We start from the raw sequence: 20,933 nt of genomic DNA on the forward strand, positions 1-20,933 counted from the left end.
GAGAGAGAGATAAAAATAGACACAGTTTGTAGGCAGAACTTACTGAAAGACTAGTCTGACTCAAGCAGTAAATGTAAATTAGGAAAGGATAGGTATTTTGACACAAGTAAGTTGAGGTCAGTTTTCTAAGAAGCTTAACTGCCAGGAAGAGTTGAGGATGCAAACCCTTTATTCATTTTTGAGTAGGGGACAGGGAGAAGGTGAGAAAATCAGAGAGGCTTTTTAAAAAAACTTTTATTTTTATACAATTTTAAAGGTTACTTTCCATTTACAGTTATTATGAACTACTGGCTACATTCCCTGGGCTGTACAGTACATCCCTGTAGCCTATCTTACACTAAGAGTTTGGACCTCCCACTCCCCTCACTCTGTATTGTCCCTCCCCACCCCCACTGGTAACCACTAATTCATCCTCTATATCTGTGAGCCTGTCTCTTTTCTGTTATATTCACTAGCTTGTTGTAATTTTTAGGTTCCCTATATTAGCAATAAAATATAGTACTTGTCTTTCTCTGTCTTAGCTATTTCACTTAGCATGTGAGAGGTGCTTGTTTCAACCTCTGCCTTTTTCCACCTGATCCTCCTAAAAGTTTAAGATCAGAATTAAAATTAAAATGAAGATAGTTTTTAAAATATTTACAATAATTCAATAACTATTCCTGATTTTTAAGTGTATAATTTAGAGGTAATAGGTACTTAAATTTTAAATGATTTCACTACTAAAAAATTGAAATCCTTTGCAGGCATACTTTTATAGACTATACATACTGTATCACATCACATTTATTCAGCTTTGAGAGGCAATAACCCCCTCCATGGTATTATAAAGCCCTGCTAAATCAGACAACAGTGCTTATCTCTGATGCAGAAAATGATGATAAAAAAGAAAGGGAACTGACCAAACTCTGATGACTACTTCATGTATGTCTCTCATTAATCCTTACAGTACTACAGGGGAATTTATTATCTCCAGTTTACAGATGAGGAATCCAAGGCTCAGAGGATTTAAGTAACTTGACCATTTAGAGACATTAATAGAAAAACTGCGTCTGAGCTAAGAAAGTGTCTATTCCATTGGAAGAGAATTAAACTGAAACTGACATTTTAGTTATTATTTCCTGTTATCCATTCATTTCCTATAAAAACAAACACTTTGATAACATCAAAAAACAACAACTGAACTAGGCTATTTACCAATTTACTGAGGCTAGCTTCCCTGGTGGCTCAGAGGTTAAAGCGTCTGCCTGCAATGCAGGAGACCTGAGTTTGATCCCTGGGTCGGGAAGATCCCCCTGGAGAAGAAAATGGCAACCCACGCCAGTATTCTTGCCTGGATAATCCCATAGACGGAGGAGCCTGGTGGGCTACAGTCCACGGGGTTGCAAAGAGTCACACACGACTGAGTGACTTCACTTTCTTTCTTTCCACACTTCTTCCTCTCTGAAGCAAGTATTAACACATTTCTGTGACAAAAAACTATGTGTCTATACCACAATCTACTGTTAACAGTTGGAGAGCAAAGGGCCCTCAAAGCATCCTTTCAGAGAAAACTCAGAAAGTAGTCCCCTCCCTGACCACTAGGCATTGAAACACATTCCCTAAAATGTATTTTTTTTAATTTAAAAATACCTGGAACCCCACAGTACCGTACCATATATAAGATAAGCAAGGTCTTACTGTATAGCACAAGGAACTATATTCAGTATCTTGTAATAAATTATAATGAAAAGAATCAGAAAAAAGAATATAGATACATACATCTACAAGTGTATAACCAAATCACTTTGCTGTGCACCTGAAACTAACACAATATTGTAAATCAACTATACTTCAATTATAAAAACATACTTGGAACCCTAAAGCAAAATGCACATTTTGCAAGTCCAATTTTCTTTCTTTTTTTTTTTTTTTTTTTTCTTTTTTTTTTTTCCTCTAATTTTATTTTATTTTTAAACTTTACATAATTGTATTAGTTTTGCCAAATATCAAAATGAATCCGCCACAGGTATACATGTGTTCCCCATCCCGAACCCTCCTCCCTCCTCCCTCCCCATACCATCCCTCTGGGCCGTCCCAGTGCACCAGCCCCAAGCATCCAGCATCATGCATCGAACCTGGACTGGCAACTCGTTTCCTACATGATATTTTACATGTTTCATTGCCATTCTCCCAAATCTTCCCACCCTCTCCCTCTGCAACAGAGTCCATAAATTTTCTATTCAAACACTGGGGGGAAAAAAATACTGCCAGCTGAAATGTTAATTAATAACTGATTAATACCCTTGCAAACCAGAAGAGTCCTTGGGGACACTTTTCCAGAACAAGGCCTCAGTGGCTGTATTTACAGCTTCCTCGTCTCCTAAGTGTCCTATGACAGTGCCATTTCACATTCAGTCCTATCTTCCTTGCTAAAGCATTTGTCTTGAGATTCAGAAATCTTCCCTCCACCCTCCTCAAGCCCCTCCACCTGCCCCACCAAAGGTATGTTTCTTTACTAGGAAGCTCTTCAGTTATGTAAATGTGCTGAGAGCATTACCCTGAGAGAGGGCACTAATGAATTCTTTACATCCCTAAAGATCTTAAATAACATACACAAAGCCAGAGATTTTAAAGTCAAAAATGAAAGTTTAACCATGAAAGAGAAATCCATGGGGGAACAGCATTAGACTGCTTCAGGAAAGTAACCCTTGAGCTGTGACCCGCTTATTAATTAGGAGAGGCTGAGGTTCAGAAAGAAAATTTGCTAAAATCACATCAGCTACCTTAATAGATTCAGGGGAATTTTCCCTCAATCCACTTGATTAGTAGAGGCTGAAACGTACTATCTTCTACAGGATGATTATGTCGACTGGAAAAAAAAAAAAAATAAGCACAATGTGAGAATTGTGAGTTAAGCTGTATTTGGGCAAAATGAGGAGTAGAGCTCGGGAGGGCATGTGTTCATGCATGCGTGCTGTCACTTCAGCCATGTCCAACTCTTTGCAACCCTATGGACTGCAGCCTGCCAGCCTCCTCTGTCCAAGAGATTCTCTAGAGCCCGGGAGACAGCATCTCAAATAGCTCTGAGAAACTGCTTCAGATAGGGAGATGGGAAGGTCAGTACATACGTGATTCCAGTGAAGGGAGAACACATGCAACCCAACACATATGTCTTGCAGAAGGCTGTTGCTAGTCACAAGGAGCGGACATCACCATGAAGGGTTTTAGTGTTTTTCTAGATGTGAGGAGATAAAAGAATTGGGCTCATAAAATTGGCTCCTAAAAATATCTAACTATCTGAAGACCTGTTCTGCCAGTTTTTTCCAGAGCACAGAGTACCTCATTTCTGATCTCCACCTCCTTTCAGGGGGTGTTGAGGTCAGCATCTGCAGCAGCTCATAATTGAATTCTTGTAGAGATAAACAGCAAGTACCAATTTGTAGGAGACAATTAGAAACAATCTGTATTCATCTAAAATCTTCACTTCTTTGCCTCTTATGTGGGAATGATTGTTCCCCTAGAACCTGACCCTAGTTGGTTCTCGGTCTGTTTATTCTGATGATTTAATAACTGAGCAACTAGCACTCCTAATGGCTACTCCTAAAACACCATCTCCCTCACTAATGTCATCAGAATGGCAGGGCATACTGATAGGAGCCATCAAATGTGGTATCAGGCATGAGAAACAAGGCTTTTTTAGAAAGTACAGAGAACCTGCAGGTGGTGGTATTAGAGGGGAATCTGTATTTTCTTTTTGTTTTCATTTGTTTTTCAAATTTTGAAAATGCTTTATTTATCTAATCAGAAAAGTTATTTTTTAACATCAACGTAAATCATACATCATATCCCATGCTGAAATAGAAAGCCAACAGATCTCACTGCAAGGTCCACTTCAGCCAAAATGGAACAAAATCATTTTGGAGGAATGGGGTCATGGGAAACTTTCAGGCTTGAGAATGAGGCATGTGTCATGAGATGAGGAGAATCAGCATTTCCCAAGGGGTCAAGAGGGTTAAGAAGTCACACAGAACATTATTAACATCATCCTTATTTGAGGGCAGGAAAAGTTTGATCTGATCCAATGTAAAACGTATTATTTATTTTTAAGAGTCTTCAATGAACTTCTATGCTGCCAAGATCTCTAGTCAATGGGGAGCTAAGAGTGCAGGCTTCATAGCATGGTGTTCATGAACCTGGTGAATTTACCACAGTCCACAGGCCGACTGTATCCTGCAGACACTTCCCACATACTGAGGGCAGGTACCATCAGTAAGTAGGGTTTCCATGAACCAAGCTCAGAAAACTGATGTGTAAAAGCCTGAGGTCATTTTATTAATTCGCAAAAACAAACAATGGTCTTAGAGACCCAAGTACCTAATTGTGTTCAACTAGTCTAACTGCTGCATTGAGACAGACCTCATCAGGGAGCCAATTCATAACCAGAAAACAATTTTAAGAAGCATGAATTCAAAACTGAGAGAGGTAATGAAAACGAAAGTATTCATGAAAAGGCACTTTTCCAAATGCTTTATAGAACCCCTTCAGTTTCTGCTGAAATGGTTAAGGTGGAAGGTTTCTGTTCTCATCTTTAATTGTGAAATGAAAACATAGCCTACAATCTTATTTTCAAATTCTTGGGAGAAGCCTCATGTCAGTTCCCAGCTACTAAACACAACTTTATATTTTTCACTCTAATTTGCTCTATGTTTTAATTAACAACCCTGAAGCTGCCTTGAAAAGTGTTTCCTACCTTTCTCAGTCTGAGTAAAATCTGCCTCACGCTATATGGTGAAGCCAGACAATTATCTTATTTATGTCCCAATATCTTGACACAACACAATTAAGGAAGCTGGAAAGTGGAGCACAAAGCAGTACTGGGATTGTTTTTCTGTTTTCCAGAGGATACTGAGCATTTCTATAATAATGTAAGGAGACTGGGGTCACTCAAGAGAAATTATTGCTTCTACTGTCATATGTCCTTCTTCGTGGCTGGGAAAAATGAATACTAATGTGCTCAGATACATGAATTCAAAAGCCTTCAATTTACTTGGTAGCATCAGTGCCATTAATTTATACTCTGCTAATTTAGAATATATGATTTAACCTGCATGCATGCATGCTAAGTCGCTTCAGTCGTGTCCGACTCTGTGCGACCCTATGGACAGCAGCCTACCAGGCTCCTCTGTCCACAGGATTCTCTAGGCAAGAATCCTGGAGTGGGTTGCCATTTCCTTCTCCAGCAATTTAAGCTGAGATTAACTGAATTTAAATGTAATAAAACCACATTTAAATATTCTATATTAATTTTTGTAATCCCAGACAAAATTCAATCTCAAAGTTTTACTACTATCCAAATCATAAATACATTTTTTCCATAAGCTGTTATTTGACAAGAGAAAAAGAAAAAGAGATGAATTCCTAGATTATCTTGGAAACTGTCTCAACCCTTTGCTTCACCCCTTGGCTGGAACATTTACGTAGCCCCCCAGGGATGGTAAGCGTTGATCAAAGTGACTGGCAAGACCACCTCACTTGTAGGGTCCAGTTTTCTAGGGACAGAACACAATGTGCCCAGGTGGAAGCCTGCTGAGTCAGGCTTGCACAAGTAGCTGCACATCCCTGATAGACACCCTCAGCAAGCAAGCTTTCAGTGTTTATTTATAAACACAGAGAACACAGGGTTATCATTATTTTCAAGAATCTAAGATTCTTAAACAAGGCTTATGGGTGGGGGATTCATATTCCAATGAGCTGATCTTTATCAGAACCATGAGCTGAAGCTCAGCTTTGGGCTCCCTAAAGCACTCAATTATTCTCCTTTGGCCAATATTCTTCACAAATCCAACTCTGTCTGTGCTGTAAGTGAAAAAGCACACGAGAGAGAACAGAATGATCTCCATCTCACCCTCTTTCATTTTTTTTAATCTTTCTTAAGAAAACATTTTGGCCCTGGTAAACACTCAGGTACTTGACAGTTCTATCACCTGAATACATTTCCCTAAAACAAGAGAAATAATACAACGCCAGGTTCAAGAGCCAGCCTATGTATCAAAAAGTAGCTGACAGTCGGCACACTAGAGTTACTCTTCCAGAGGAAAAACCAGGCAGAACAAACATAAAAAAGAACAACCTTCTAGGAGATAATTTCCCACAAGCTGTATAAACTTTCTTTAGCTAAACAAATAGTCCTAGAGATGAACTTTTGTTTTCCTATTTTGGGGACACATCATAATGATTACCTGCGGTTTTTCTCACTGGAAAACTTGACAACGAGACAAAATATGTTCTTTGTTTTTCCCAGCTGAATGTCTCATAAAGATATTTTCAGAATCTAAGTTTTTCCCTTGTGAATGATTTTATAAAATTTAATATCAACTGTATAACCATCAGATCAGACTTTGTCAAAGGACAGATCCTCAAGCCATGCTCCAGAAATTCCACCCTGAGACAGGCAAAGCATTTGTTTGTTAAGGACCACCTTCACAATCTCCCATTCTCCAATATATCTTAATACTCCACAACCCCAAAGAGGTGGGAGAAGCTGCCGTGCGTTAAGTTGTCAGGTGCAAGTTTCATGAAATGTCAATGTATTCCGAAGATTTTCTCTGGGGCAACACTCTCAAAAATCAACCTCAGATAATGGAGCAAAGACATGGAGTAGATAAAGAGCTATAACTGTGTGCTAGGAGAAGGAGCTTGTGTCCACAAGTCATAGAAACAAATCAGAAAAAGACATCAGTGTCCACGTAAGACCTTGGCCCTCCATCCATATGACTGTATAACTGGGAAAGGCCCAGCCATGGGAGAGGCTTAGGTTTAAGCAGTTAGGAGAAGTCTGCTCAGTATGACTGAGTCATCCTCCTACCAAAATGATTTTCTAATGTCTCACCTCTTACCACTTTTTTTCACCTGCCTTTTCTGAAATTTCTGGTCTCCTCTCACACATGAAGTATCCGAGTAGTCTTACCTCAAACTATAATTTGAATTTGGAACATGAAGCCACTCACCCCTTAAAATGATGGTTTAATCAAAGCCTCATCTGAGAAGGGCAAGACCTTCTGTCTGCTTCACATCTTTGCTACAGGAGTGAAATGTCACTGGGGCTTACGCAATGCCCATGTCCTGTATTACAATTACAACAAATACAAGGAGAGGAATTTTCACTTTGTTCTCTAGGAATGTGCATTCATTTGTTCATCCCACTTCAACTCTGGTTAAACTTTTACTCAGCCAAGTGGAATGATTCATCAGGTAACACATGGAAATTTGATAGCATAGTTAGAAAATCTCAGATCTACTGAAAGCATTTCAGGGAAACACAACTTCTTCACCAGTCCCTTTAAAGGAACCAGGCAAATGAAACAGTATAATGAATTCATACCTTTCTAAAAGATCCTTTCTAGTCTTAACCTGCCCAAGAGGACATAAGTCAGATATGTTCAGTTCAGTTCAGTCGCTCAGTCATAGCTGACTCTTTGCAACCCCATGAATCACAGCACGCCAGGCCTCCCTGTCCATCACCAACTCCCGGAGTTCACTCAGACTCACGTCCATCAAGTCAGTGATGCCATCCAGCCATCTCATCCTCTGTCGTCCTCTTTTCCTCCTGCCCCCAATCCCTCCCAGCATCAGAGTCTTTTCCAATGAGTCAACTCATTGCATGAGGTGGCCAAAGTACTGGAGTTTCAGCTTTAGCATCATTCCCTCCAAAGAAATCCCAGGGCTGATCTCCTTCAGAATGGGCTGGTTGGATCTCCTTGCAGTCCAAGGGACTCTCAAGAGTCTTCTCCATCACCACAGTTCAAAAGCATCAATTCTTCGGCGCTCAGCCTTCTTCACAGTCCAACTCTCACATCCATACATGACCACTGGAAAAACCATAGCCTTGACTAGATGGACCTTTGTTGGCAAAGTAATGTCTCTGCTTTTCAATATGCTATCTAGGTTGGTCATAACTTTTCTTCCAAGGAGTAAGCGTCTTTTAATTTCATGGCTGCAGTCACCATCTGCAGTGATTTTGAAGCCCCCCAAAATAAAGTCTGACACTGTTTCCACTGTTTCCCCATCTATTTCCCATGAAGTGATGGGACCGGATGCCATGATCTTCGTTTTCTGAATATTGAGCTTTAAGCCAACTTTTCACTCTCCACTTTCACTATCATCAAGAGGCTTTTTAGTTCCTAAAAAGGTCCTTTCTAGTCTTAACCTGCCCAAGAGGACATAAGTCAGATATGTTCAAAGACCTTAAAATCAACTAAAGCTTTGAGACTTTTATAACTCCCCATCCCTAAAGTTTGCCTAATTTACCTCTACTGAAAAAGTTGTTTAATCCCATTATTTTCTCTCTTATTGTAGTCATCTATTTCAGATATTCTATATCTGATGGTTACAGATACTCTATATCACTTAGCCTATCAGTTCTGACCCTGCTCAGATTTCACACAGCAACCTCATTTTAGCAATATAACCAAATATTTTCATACTCCCTATTAATAAGAAGTACTCAAAGTTTTTCTCCTTTTTTCATGGGTATTAAAATACTTATTTGAAAACTAAGTATGTTTTTTAATAGATACAGTTAAAAGTAGAATAAACTCGTCTTGAGTTTTTATTCAGCCTTTTAGGGATGGACTAGATAAGTACTATTAAAATTAATTTGTAAGAGGACATTCATAATTGTCAATGATACCAACACTGATACTGTTTCATTATCACTTCAGTAGTTCTTTAAACGGAGAAGGCAATGGCACCCCACTCCAGTACTCTTGCCTGGAAAATCCCATGGATGGAGGAGCCTGGAAGGCTGCAGTCCATGGGGTCGCTGAGGGTCGAACATGACTGAGCGACTTCACTTTCACTTTTCACTTTCATGCATTGGAGAAGGAAATGGCAACCCACTGCAGTGTTCTTGCCTGGAGAATCCCAGGGACGGGAAGCCTGGTGGGCTGCCGTCTATGGAGTCACACAGAGTCGGACACGACTGAAGTGACTTAGCAGTAGCAAGTTCTTTAAAGATTCAGAATATCACATGGGGTCACAAAAAGAAACCATCCTTGCCAATGTGTTTTGACCATGAACCAGAACACATTTAATTTCTTCCTTTACATCTCCAAATATAGATGGCAATCTTTCAATACTGTTCACAAACATATTAAACAGTAACATCAAATATTTGGAAGTTTGAAGTATAAGAAAGAAAAAGAAAGGTGATATACTTAATTTTAATTATTTTGAGATTAATTTCATGAATTTTACACCTAAAGGATTCTATTTGCTATAGCTGTACGGTGAATAAATTTTTCTCTTGAAAACTGATAATTAATTCTTCCACCTTGGAAGGCTGAAAAGCCTAGACTTCTGAATATATTTACATGGAAATTAACATTCTCTTCTCCTATTTCTTTGAAATTTCTTTAGAGACTATCTTTCCTCATTCAGTTCTGACTGTATCAAACATCTATTAATATAGTTTCCTTTTCTCTATATTCTGAAAGCTTGGGGTTTAGAGAAACCTCAAGTGTGCAAAAGTCTGCAAACTAAGGACAAGCCAACCAATGTTAACTATGAACTATTTCCTTTAATCCTGCGAACAGTGTTGAAAATATTATTAGGCTAACCTCACATAGGCAACTATTTCCTAGTCACCTACAGTTCCTCCCTCCATACATACAGCAGCATGTTTCTGCAATCAAAAAGAGAGAGAGAGAGCTCTAATAAGGAAGCTGATGGGTATCATTGATTATATTTTCACATGTATCTGGAGTCTGGTAGGCAATGCTAATGTATCAGTGAATGCTAGAAAACCATTTGCAATTAGATATTCCAGCTACCGCTTTCTTCATCCCTTCCTTCTTCCTTCTTTCTTTTAAATTGCTTTGCCTCTTTCTTTCAATGTCATTTATTTTTCAATCTTTGGACCATTTATTTTCTCATTAAAGTGAAACACAAAGAATGGGTTTCATTACCTCTCAGACAAGAGAAATGCTGGTTGATTGGCACCAACATACAGGTTCCCTCACTGGAGAACTCAAAGTCATCTCACTTCCCATCTTTGAGACAGATTCTTCACAAAAGATAAGTGATTTGAGAATCAAAGGGTCACTTTGCTCAAAGAGGGAGGAAAGGCTGAACTGGCAGCTTGGTCTCCATACTGAGGAGTGAGCCAGAAGACAAAGGCCTAAGTTTTAAAAATAAATAAATAAACAAACAAACAGAAAAGACATATTGACCCAAGTCCAAATATTGATACTGTCAGATCTGGCAATGAAAAGATAACCAGAGTCTTTTCCATTGTTTTGCATACATCTTTTTGAGAAGCTCCAGTTTGGACAAAGCAAAAACTGAGAACAAAAGGAAGAGAGGAAAAAATATATATAAAATAAATAGACATCATTTTGTCAAGTTTCTAATTTTTCTTTTTGAGGCCCCCTAACAATTGGAGAAGACTCTTGAGAGTCCCTTGGACTGCAAGGAGATCCAACCAGTCCATTCTGAAGGAGATCAGCCCTTGGATTTCTTTGGAAGGAATGATGCTAAAGCCGAAACTCCAGTACTTTGGCCACCTCATGCGAAGAGTTGACTCATTGGAAAAGACTCTGATGCTGGGAGGGATTGGGGGCAGGAGAAGAGGACGACAGACGATGAGATGGCTTCATCACTGACTCGATGGACGTGAGTCTGAGTGAACTCTGGGAGTTGGTGATGGACAGGGAGGCCTGGCGTGCTGTGATTCATGGAGTCGCAAAGAGTCGGACACGACTGAGCGACTCATCTGATCTGATCTGAACAATTTTGGACCACCATGCATACAAAACATAACTGTCATCTGATAGACCTCACCTCTCTCCTCTGGAAAAACTTGTGTCTAAACCATTCATTTCTATACTCTTTTTTCAAGATCACAAGGCAAGATTTTGCTAATGAAGCTTATCAAAATATAACACTGGAAGATGAGACTCCAAAATACTGAAGCAAACACAAAGGTGGCAAAGCACCAGAAATGCTGCACTGGACTTCAGTCCAGCGGAAGGAAACCTGCTCAACATGAGAAAACCCACACTATGCTCACACAGATCTACGGACCATTTGAACCAAAAATTACACGTTATATTTCTAATTCTCAGGACAAAGTGAACATTACTAAGAGACATACTTTGCAATGAATTCATTAAAATGTCAGACTATTTTCAATTCTGACATTTTTGTATTTTGGATTTTTTTATCCTTCAAAATGAAGCACGATGTAGTGACAGAAATATTCCTTAAAGTTTAAAGTGAACAGAGCGCCTTTTTCCTAACTTATTGTTAATTCCATCAATAAAATAATATCTAGAATTCCCTTTGTCATTTGCAAGCAATCATGTGAGACACAAGAAGAATTTAGTAGAGTCTATCTATGGTCTCCAGAAGCTTATAATCTAAAAGGACTGAGTGGATGGATGTGTCAAAGGCCACCCACATTGCATGGCCATTACAGATGCTAAAAGTTCAGAGGAAGAGAGACCATTTCCAGCTGGTTTTGGTTAAAGAAGTTTCTTTGGAAGGGCTTAAGGAGGGCAGTATGCAATTTTCATCAATTTTTTCAAATGATGGATGAAACAGAGGATGATACAAATCAATCTGATGACACCAACACAAAACATAGAGTCAAAGAAGTACAAGGGTCTCATCTGTGTACTCCTGTCTGAGTTGTTACGAGGAATAAAGGAGTGAAGTAGTTTGGAATGGAGCCTGATAGATGCAAGGACTAGGTACATATTCATCGTTACTATGGAAAATAGTTGGCACACTACTTAGATCATAGGGCAGATGGACCTGTTAGTCAGGTGCCCCTCAGGTAAATGCAGGAGAGATTGGAGGTTACTCAAGGACTCCAGGGACATGCTGTTAAACTAGGGACACTGATCATAGACCAATATGGACAATAGGGGCTGATTTCATAAACTGTCTTCTTTAATTATCAAGTAATAGCAGTATTCCTGGAGAAGGAACTGGCGAACCATTCTAGTATTCTTGCCTGGACAGAATCCCATGGACAGAGGAGCCTGGCGGGCTACAGTCCACAAGGCCGCAAAGAGTCAGACATGACTGAGTGACTGAACAACAATAGCATTATTGGAAAAAAACACTCTTGTAAATCACAATTTTACCACCTGAACAAAACAAGTATTTTCATTGCTTTGTATTCCCTTCCAGGGATTTGTCCATATGGCTGAATATTTTTTACCTAGAAGTTGTCATACAATTTTGCACTCAGACTTTTTTCACTGAACATTCTAACATCGAATATATCTTTGCTGCTTTTTAAAATCTTTTTTGAGGAAACACACTTCCCTAGAAGACAGAATTAGACCTGCAACAGCCACTCAGGAGATTAAAAGCAGACACTGAAAAGAATTTTGTCTCTGCAAGAGTAGCTAAAAAGAGAAATTATTTCTTGATGAGTTTTTATAAATACACTTCTCTGGAAGGTCCTTCAGCAAATGGCGCATGTTCCATGTCTTAAATTTTTCAAAGCAACACCAGCAACAAAATGTCTTTCTCCCCTCTCTGCCTTCCCCTTCCTCCTCATCTTCAGGACACTCAGACATGTCAGACTTATCTTGATCTGATTCTATATTTTTAGCAAATTGTCTGGAATCCAAGTCTTTCCTCACTTACTTCAATGTGCACTCAGGCAACGTGCTCAACCTCTCTAAGCCTCCAGTTTCATTCCCTGTAAAATGAGAGGAGTATGAATACATCCACAGAGGATTGCTGTAATAAGTCAAGGAGGGATTCCATGAGAGGCAGCATGTATCGCGGTAAATGCACAGACTGAAACCATTCTGCCCAGATTCAAATTGCGTTCTACCCCTCCCCATGGAATCTCGAGGCTATCAAACATCTTGCCTCAGTTTACTCATCAGTACAATGGGAATGACTGTAATAATGGCTTCTATGTTCTTCTGTGTAGGTTGTTATGAGGAACAAAGAAGAAAAGTAGCTTGCAGTGGTGCCTGGTACATGCAAGGGCTAAGTAACTATTCATCATTACTATGGAAAATGGCCAGCACACTATTTAGATCATGGTAAACAGCCAACAAGTGCTAACTATAGATAGTACTTTCTCACAGTCAAGCAGAATACTTTTATCATCTCTGGTAATCAGTATTTGTTTCATCACTAAACCCAAAGGATATCAGTCAGTTGAGTCGCTCAGTCATGTCCAACTCTTTGCAACCCCATGGACTGCAGCACATCAGGCCTCCCTGTCCATCACCAACTCCCAGAGTTTACTCAAACTCATGTCCATTGAGTCGGTGATGCATCCAACCATCTCATCCTCTGTCGTCCCCTTCACCTCCCACCTTCAATTCTTCCCAGCATCAGGATCTTTTCCAATGAGTCGGTTCTTCGCATTGGGTGGCCAAACTATTGGAGGTTCAGCTTCAACATCCGTCCTCCCAATGAATATTCAGGACTGATTTCCTTTAGGATGGACTGATTGGATCTCCTTGCTGTCCAAGGGACTCTCAAGACCCTCCTCCAACACTACAGTTCAAAAGCATCAATTGTTCTGCACTCAGCTTTCTTTATAGTCCAACTCTCACATCCAAACATGACTACTGGAAAAACCATAGCTTTGACTAGACAGACCTTTGTTGGCAAAGTAATGTCTCTGCTTTTTAATATGCTGTCTAGGTTGGTCATAACTTTTATTCCAAGGAGTAAGCGTCTTTTAATATTATGGCTGCAGTCACCATCTGCAGTGATTTTGGAGCCCCCCAAAATAAAATCTGTCACTGTTTCCACTGTTTCCCCATCTATTTGCCATGAAGTGATGGGACCGGATGCCATGATCTTAGTTTTCTGAATGTTGAGTTTTAGGCCAACTTTTTCACTCTCCTCTTTCACGTTCATCAAGAGACTCTTTAGTTCCTCTTCACTTTCTGCCATAAGGGTGCTGTCATCTGCATATCTAAGGTTATTGATATTTCTCCTGGCAGTCTTGATTCCAGGGTGTGCTTCATCCAGCCTGGCATTTTGCATAATGTACTCTGCATAGAAGTTAAATAAGCAGGGTGACAATATACAGCCTTGATGTACTCCTTTCCCAATTTGGAACCAGTCTGTTATTCCATGTCCAGTTCTAACTGTTGCTTCCTGACCTGCATGTGAACCGCATTAATTTAACCAAACAATTAATATAATATTTACCAAGTGCCAGGCACTGTTATGGGAGAAGGAAATGGCAACCCACTCCTGCAATCTTGCCTGCAGAATCTCATGGAGAGAGAAGACTGACTGGTGGGATACAGTCCAGGGGGCTGAAGAGTCAGACACAACTGAAGCGACTAAGCACAAGTACAGGCACTGTTATAAAGTGCTTTCCAAATAGGAGCTCACCCCCATGAAACAGCTTCTGTTGTTTCTTCCACTTTACAAATGAGAAGACTGAAACCCCACACATCTCTAAGACTCCAGGTGATGAATCCATCCCAGTGCTAGCAGCCGACAGAGCTGGGATTTGAACTCAGGCTCTCTGGCTCTAGAAATCAAGTTCTTAACTATGGACTGTGTGCTTCCAAGAAAGCAAGACGTTCAACCCACAGGCCCTTTTCTCATGCAATCTCCTGGGCCACATGCCAAGCACCGTAAGCCCCATCTCAACACTAAAGATCTATGGGAATGAGGTCTGTAAACATTCAGGCTCCATGCCAGTGGCCACTTTGGTTTGTATTGCCAGGCTCCTCCAATCCCCCACCCGGCAAAGGCCACACACAGAAGCCTCACAGTTCAGGAGTGTCTGGGAAATTCAAAAAACAGAAGGCAGATGAGAAGCAGCGGGGAGTTTCATCCATGAATGTCTTCACACAGGGACCTAAATGCTGATTGAGGGTATGTTGCCCTCCATTGAGGAGAGACCGACTCCCGCTGGCAGGAAGCTCGGTGTTGACAACAACCACTGAAAGGGAGGCAGTGAGTCTGCCAGCTGGGATAGACATCTGGCAGAGGATCACAGGGACACCCCACCAGCCCGTCCAACCCGGAGCTGGATTTAAACTCATTTCCCCTTAGCACTATGCAAGAGCCTGCCCGGTCCACTGCTGGGAGAATAGAGCTAAAGAAACTCATCCAGAAGCAATCAGTTCCAAGGTAGAAAGGGTGGAACTTCTAACGATGCATCATTAGTGAGTTCTCTTGACCAGAACATGACTGAGGCTGGCCAGAGTCTTTTAATCACCTTGGTTTAAGGTTTTGTCTCCATATAAGCAGAGAGTAGGAGGATATCTTGACAATTTACTAACTAGCTCCAATCTCAATACCTCCCTTTCTCTCTCTCTCTCTCACACACACACACACACACACACACAGCTGTTAAAAAACAAATGTCACAACATGGATGGACTTAAAAATCATCATACTAAGTAAAGTAAGCCAGACAGAGGAAGATAACTATCATATAATATCTCTTATATGTGGAATCCAAAAGAGAGAGAGATACAAATGAATTTATTTCCAAAATAGAAAGAGACAACAGACATAGAAAAAAACTTATGGTTACCAAAAGGGAAAGAGGGGCAGGGAGAAATAGATAAATTAGGAGACTGGAATTAACATATACACATTAGTGTATGTAAAATATCCAACAAGGACCTACTGTATAGCACAGGGAACAATGCTCAATATTTTGTAATAATCTTTAAGGAAAGAGAATCTGAAGAACATATATTAGGTTGGCCCAAAAGTTTGTTCAGGTTTTTCCATAAGATGTTGTGGAAAAATCTGAACAAACTTTCTGGCCAATTCAATATGTATATATACGTTTGTTGTTATTGAATCACCAAGTCACGTCCAACTCTTTGCCACCCCATCAGGGAAGTCCATATGTATGTATATGTATTCATATTTATGGGTTTCCCGAGTGTCTCCCTGGTGGTGTAGCAGTGAAGAATCCACCAGCAATTCAGGAGTCATGGGTTCAATTCCTGGGTCGAGAAGATCCCCTGGAGAAGGAAATGGCAAGCCCCTCCAGTATTCTTGCCTCGGAAATCTCGTGGACAGAGGAGCCTAGTGGGCTACAGTTCAGGGGGCTGCAAAAGAGACATTACTTGGCGACTAAACACCACCACCTATTTATACAACTGAATCACTGTATTGTACAACTGAAACTAACAAGATTCTGAAAACTGACTTTGCTTTGATTTAAAAACAAAAAAGCAAAAGTCTTAATTTTTAGACTTTAAAAAAAAATTACAGAGGTTATTTTGCTTTGGTGCCTGAATTATCATCTAAGTGATCTATTCAAGGTCTCATCTTCCATTTTTAGTCAACGAAATCCCCAGCTTAGATTTCCCAAGCGCTCTGGTTTGGACTGCATTTCAAGTCCATTTCAGGTTCAGCCCTGTGTTCCCAATTTCAGACCCTGGTCCTGAGCCCCACTGTCCTTTGCATGCTGAAGTTTCCCAGCTAGTACAGTTCTCTGCTTTCCTTCCTGTGCCTGTAACTACAAGTGGCCCTGTAGCTCTAACCCGGCCGCTGCATAGCTGCCCCCAACATTCATGCTCCCCTCTCCTCAGGACTTGTTGCTACCCAGCCCCTGGCCCTCAGACCACCTCATCACAGATCCCATGAGAGACTCTGCTTCTGGTGACCCATGTCAACTCTATTCTTGGTCATACCTAACCAGGCTTCCCATTTGACTGTCAGCTTCATATGGCCCTTTAATTTCAACATTCCCTTAACCTCAAGAGAGAAGCACCCTTTCTTTAAGACCCTAGCCCTGCAGAAGCTTCATAGGTGGATCAAACTGAGTCACTTTTCCTTCTACCTCCCACCATTGACACCTCGGCCTCTGTAACCAGCTCAGACCTGTCTGAGTGAAGCAAGTCTTCTGTTTCCCTGAGGGGGTAATTTTAGACTTGGAAATGGTATCATATTAGTAGACATCAAAGTAAAGTAAGTCCTGCAGACTAGAAATGCTGAGATTTCAAAAAATTAGGAAACACAACAGAGTTTTACCAAAAATGTCTTTAATTGAAAAATTCATACCAAAAATATATTCTAAAGACTATGTGGAGCTGGGGATACAAGGGTAGGATGGGAGCATGGAAGAAGGGTGAATTATGTTTGGATGGCATCAGGAAAATAGCGTATGTCCTCAGCAGGGTTAACGGCATAAACAATGGAAATAACCCATTTGAGGAACCAACAACACAGAGAATCTTGGTATTAAAAAATGGAACAACAAGTTTTAATACCAAGATTAAACTACACTGCAATTAAAAATGAGCATTTTCTGCTATCTCAAAGCCAATTTTGAGTATGTCCTTGTATAGTTGTACATAATCAAGAGACTATTTGTTCATAAATTGAACAGCCTATGAATATAGCTTCTATCTACTTTTATTATCCTGGCAACTAAATCCACTTATAATTTCATTTTTAATAACGCTAATGCAACCAATTAAAATGTAAGTAATATAGTCCACTTATTTTATTCTTTCAGCTCCCCAGCTATGAGCTGGTAGGAGCTCTGGGAAGCACAGCTTCAGTGCGCATGCCACCTGTGATTCACGAGCCAGCAGTAGGGGAGCTTGTCAGTTACAATCCCTGTACTTGGAAGTCTGTAAGATTCACCTTCACTGTCCCTGAGAAATTAACTCATTAGTTCAACATGTGGGTGCTGTCTATGTACTCGAAAGTTATTTGGCTGAAAGTTGTGGGAGATACAAAGACAGTTAAGACCAACTTCTGTAACTCAGGCCCAAGTGATCCAAACATGAGGCAGAGTTTATTTTGTGCCAAATATGGCGAAGGCAAAGGGAATCTACAGCCCTCGAGTGTGGCCATGATACTAAGGCCTCCCCATTCCTGGGAGATGTGGAACTTCTCTGAGAGCCAACTATGACTCAAAGGCCTGCAGACACCTTTGCTGAGCCCTCTTACATCACACAGGGGTCAAGGTCATGACCACCCAATAGTTTTTCTTTCTCTCCTTCACTGTGGGTCAAATTGGTTTGGTCTTTCTCATCTTTTTGGTCATCTGGTTGGAGTCAGATGGTCTTTCTGACTCCAACCAACAAGGACACAGTACAGCATAGGGAACTATATTCAACATTCTTTAATAACTCAGAAGGGGAAAGAATCTGTAAAGATTGATACATAACTAAATCATTATGCCATATATACCTTGAAACTAGCATGATACTATAAACCAACTATACCTCAATTTAAAAAAAAATATGAATACAAGAAAAAAACTGGTATTAGTCTGACAAATCCCCCAGCTTTATCCAGCTAACTCCCTGTTTTTCTCACACAGCTATTTTCCTAATAAAGTTCTTGCACATTTGATCCCATCTTGGCCTCTGCCTCTCAGAGGACCAGGGCTGACACAATTTCCTATCTGACATAACTGCACATTTGCCCTTTTAAACTTTGTGCTGTGGAAACCTTGCTTCAGTCTCTACTTTAACCACCAGTTCAAATATCAACAACTGTTAACCCTTCAGTGTGCAAGCATTCTCTCGCATGACCAGAGGAAGCAGATGTGACTCTCATTCCCATTTTTTTCAAGATGAGAAAGAGAGACTTAGTTAAGTAACTTGCCTAAAGTCACCCAGTTAATAAAAGATAGAGCCAGGACTTGTACCCATAAAATCTATGTTCGGGGCATATCCTTTTAACCACTATGCAAGGCTGCTAAGTAATTAACCTACTAAATCAAATGCATTTATATAAGTTTGCAATCTTTGCATCTATTCAAAAGTTTACCATGGCTCACCTTATTGTTTGCTCAGCTATTCTCAAAGTGGCCCTGAAACTTCCAAACAGTTTAGGTTGAGTGTGGACACTGCACACAGCTCTGAATTAGGAATACGTCTTGCTGCTGCAGACATTTCTGGATTTTTCAATATATTTTGAGAGATCACCATGTGCCAGGCACCAGGCTATGAAAATATCTGTTCTTTCTTTAAGGAAGTGAAATTTTGAAACAGAGGAGCTCTGTGTAAGCTAAGGTTCCACTACTGTAGGATTCTAAACTCCCAATCACCATTTTGCCACATGGCATCCGGTCCCACCACTTCATGGGAAATAGATGGGGAAACAGTGGAAACAGTGTCAGACTTTATTTTTCTGGGCTCCAAAATCACTACAGATGGTGACTGCAGCCATGAAATTAAAAGACGCTTACTCCTTGGAAGGAAAGTTATGACCAACCTAGACAGCATATTGAAAAGCAGAGACATTACTTTGCCAACAAAGGTTCGTCTAGTCAAGGCTATGGTTTTTCCTGTGGTCATGTATGGATGTGAGAGTTGGACTGTGAAGAAGGCTGAGCGCCGAAGAATTGATGCCTTTGAACTGTGGTGTTGGAGAAGACTCTTGAGAGTCCCTTGGACTGCAAGGAGATCCAACCAGTCCATTCTGAAGGAGATCAGCCCTGGGATTTCTTTGGAAGGAATGATGCTAAAGTTGAAACTCTAGTACTTTGGCCACCTCATGGGAAGAGTTGACTCATTGGAAAAGACTCTGATGCTGGGAGGATTGGGGGCAGGAGGAGAAGGGCACAACAGAGGATGAGATGGCTGGATGGCATCACTGACTCGATGGACGTGAGTCTGAGTGAACTCCGGGAGTTGGTGATGGACAGGGAGGCCTGGCGTGCTGCGATTCATGGGGTCGCAAAGAGTTGGACATGACTGAGCGACTGATCTGATCTGATCTGTCACAAAAACTATTCTTGGATCAATTTTTTCCCCTCCCAGCCCCATTACTTAGCTTTTTCTTGATGTAGAATCATTAGTTTTCATGAGTTTCCCTCTGTTAGGATCCTGATGATTGTACTGGTCAGAAACAGCTAGTTAGAACAGAAGGGTCAAGCACATGTCCAGCCTCCATGCAGGGGTCATTTTGATGCTTACCAGTCACCTCTACAAGGATGTGGAAGTGATCAAAATCAAGGTCAAACATGAATGGGAACAATTGCTGTTAAACTCTCAAACACCAGGTACCATCTGTTGGTGACCATGATTACACATTGCACAGGATTAAAATAATCTATGAGGAAGCAGTGGAGAATAGTGGAAAGATGGACTTTAGCATCAGACAGGTTTGCACCCTACTCTACCATGACTGACTCAAATCACAGGCATATTACTTAGCCTTTCAGAACCCCCATTTCCTTTCTTATCCAATCTTCATGAGAACTAAACAAGGTATTACAAGTGAGTGCTCATTAAATGCCTCCTACTGGCACTACAACTCTACAACCCCTACCAGGCTGTCAGCTCCTTCCAGACCCATTTCCAGATTATGTAGCCTCAGCACATAACAACTGACTGGCACAAGACAAATATGTTGTTATTCTTATTTATGGAATGAGTGAATGAATGATTTGTAATCTAGACAGTGGGCTCTCTACATGTAAATCCACATGGTGATCTTCCAGACCAAATCACTCTTCATCCATGATTCATAAAAGCAATTCTAATAACTCTTGGACCTAATTCCAAGATCCCGGCTTACTCTGAAAGGCCAATGCACATGAGTTTAGAATACAAAGAGAAAATTTTGATTTGTCACCTTGCAACAGCATTTAAGCATGAAAGGACTGAAGATGAGGTTTGACAATGGGAAAGCCAGGGAGATTATAAGGGAAAGAGAAAAGATGAAAGCAATGGTAATTTCATCTTTAAACGGAGTTTGTTCAAAGCATAGATTTAATAAATTATAGTAGCAAACAGTTACATGGCAATTTCCATCTTCAAGGCTCTGGATCAACTGTTACAAACCCTCTTTCCATGCAAATGAGGAATACTGACACCATTTGACAGCTGGGTAAGTGAAGAGAAAGACCTTCAATCACATTTCCAGTGTTGCACGAGAAACTCAGTAACAGTCAAGCTGCGTGTCCAGGCTTATGCTCACAGCACTGAACCTTCCTTGATCATAAGATAATGTACAGA

The 20,933-nt window shown here is 40.5% G+C and overlaps 2 protein-coding genes across 51 annotated transcripts in view; one reads left to right on the top strand and one right to left on the bottom strand.

Annotated features, from left to right (window-relative positions):
- The window catches only part of LOC147374462 (uncharacterized), a 441,112-nt gene that overhangs the window by 388,678 nt on the left and 31,501 nt on the right, over nt 1-20,933 (bottom strand). For 36 of the 50 annotated variants that reach the window (XM_086397202.1, XM_086397210.1, XM_086397196.1 and 33 more), the window contains exon 2: nt 2,763-2,848. The exons of the other annotated variants lie outside the window; for them this stretch is intronic. The gene's annotated coding sequence lies outside the window, so the exon portion shown is untranslated. The remainder of the gene's footprint in view (nt 1-2,762; nt 2,849-20,933) is intronic. 50 annotated transcript variants of the gene reach the window in all.
- GRM3 (glutamate metabotropic receptor 3) overlaps nt 1-20,933 on the top strand; it is a 246,328-nt gene that overhangs the window by 64,808 nt on the left and 160,587 nt on the right. The window lies entirely within an intron of this gene.

This window comes from Bos grunniens, chromosome 4, assembly GCF_055505025.1.
Source record: "Bos grunniens cultivar Pamir isolate PY7600 chromosome 4, Bosgru_T2T1.0, whole genome shotgun sequence".
In the NCBI taxonomy this organism is placed as follows: domain Eukaryota; kingdom Metazoa; phylum Chordata; class Mammalia; order Artiodactyla; family Bovidae; genus Bos; species Bos grunniens.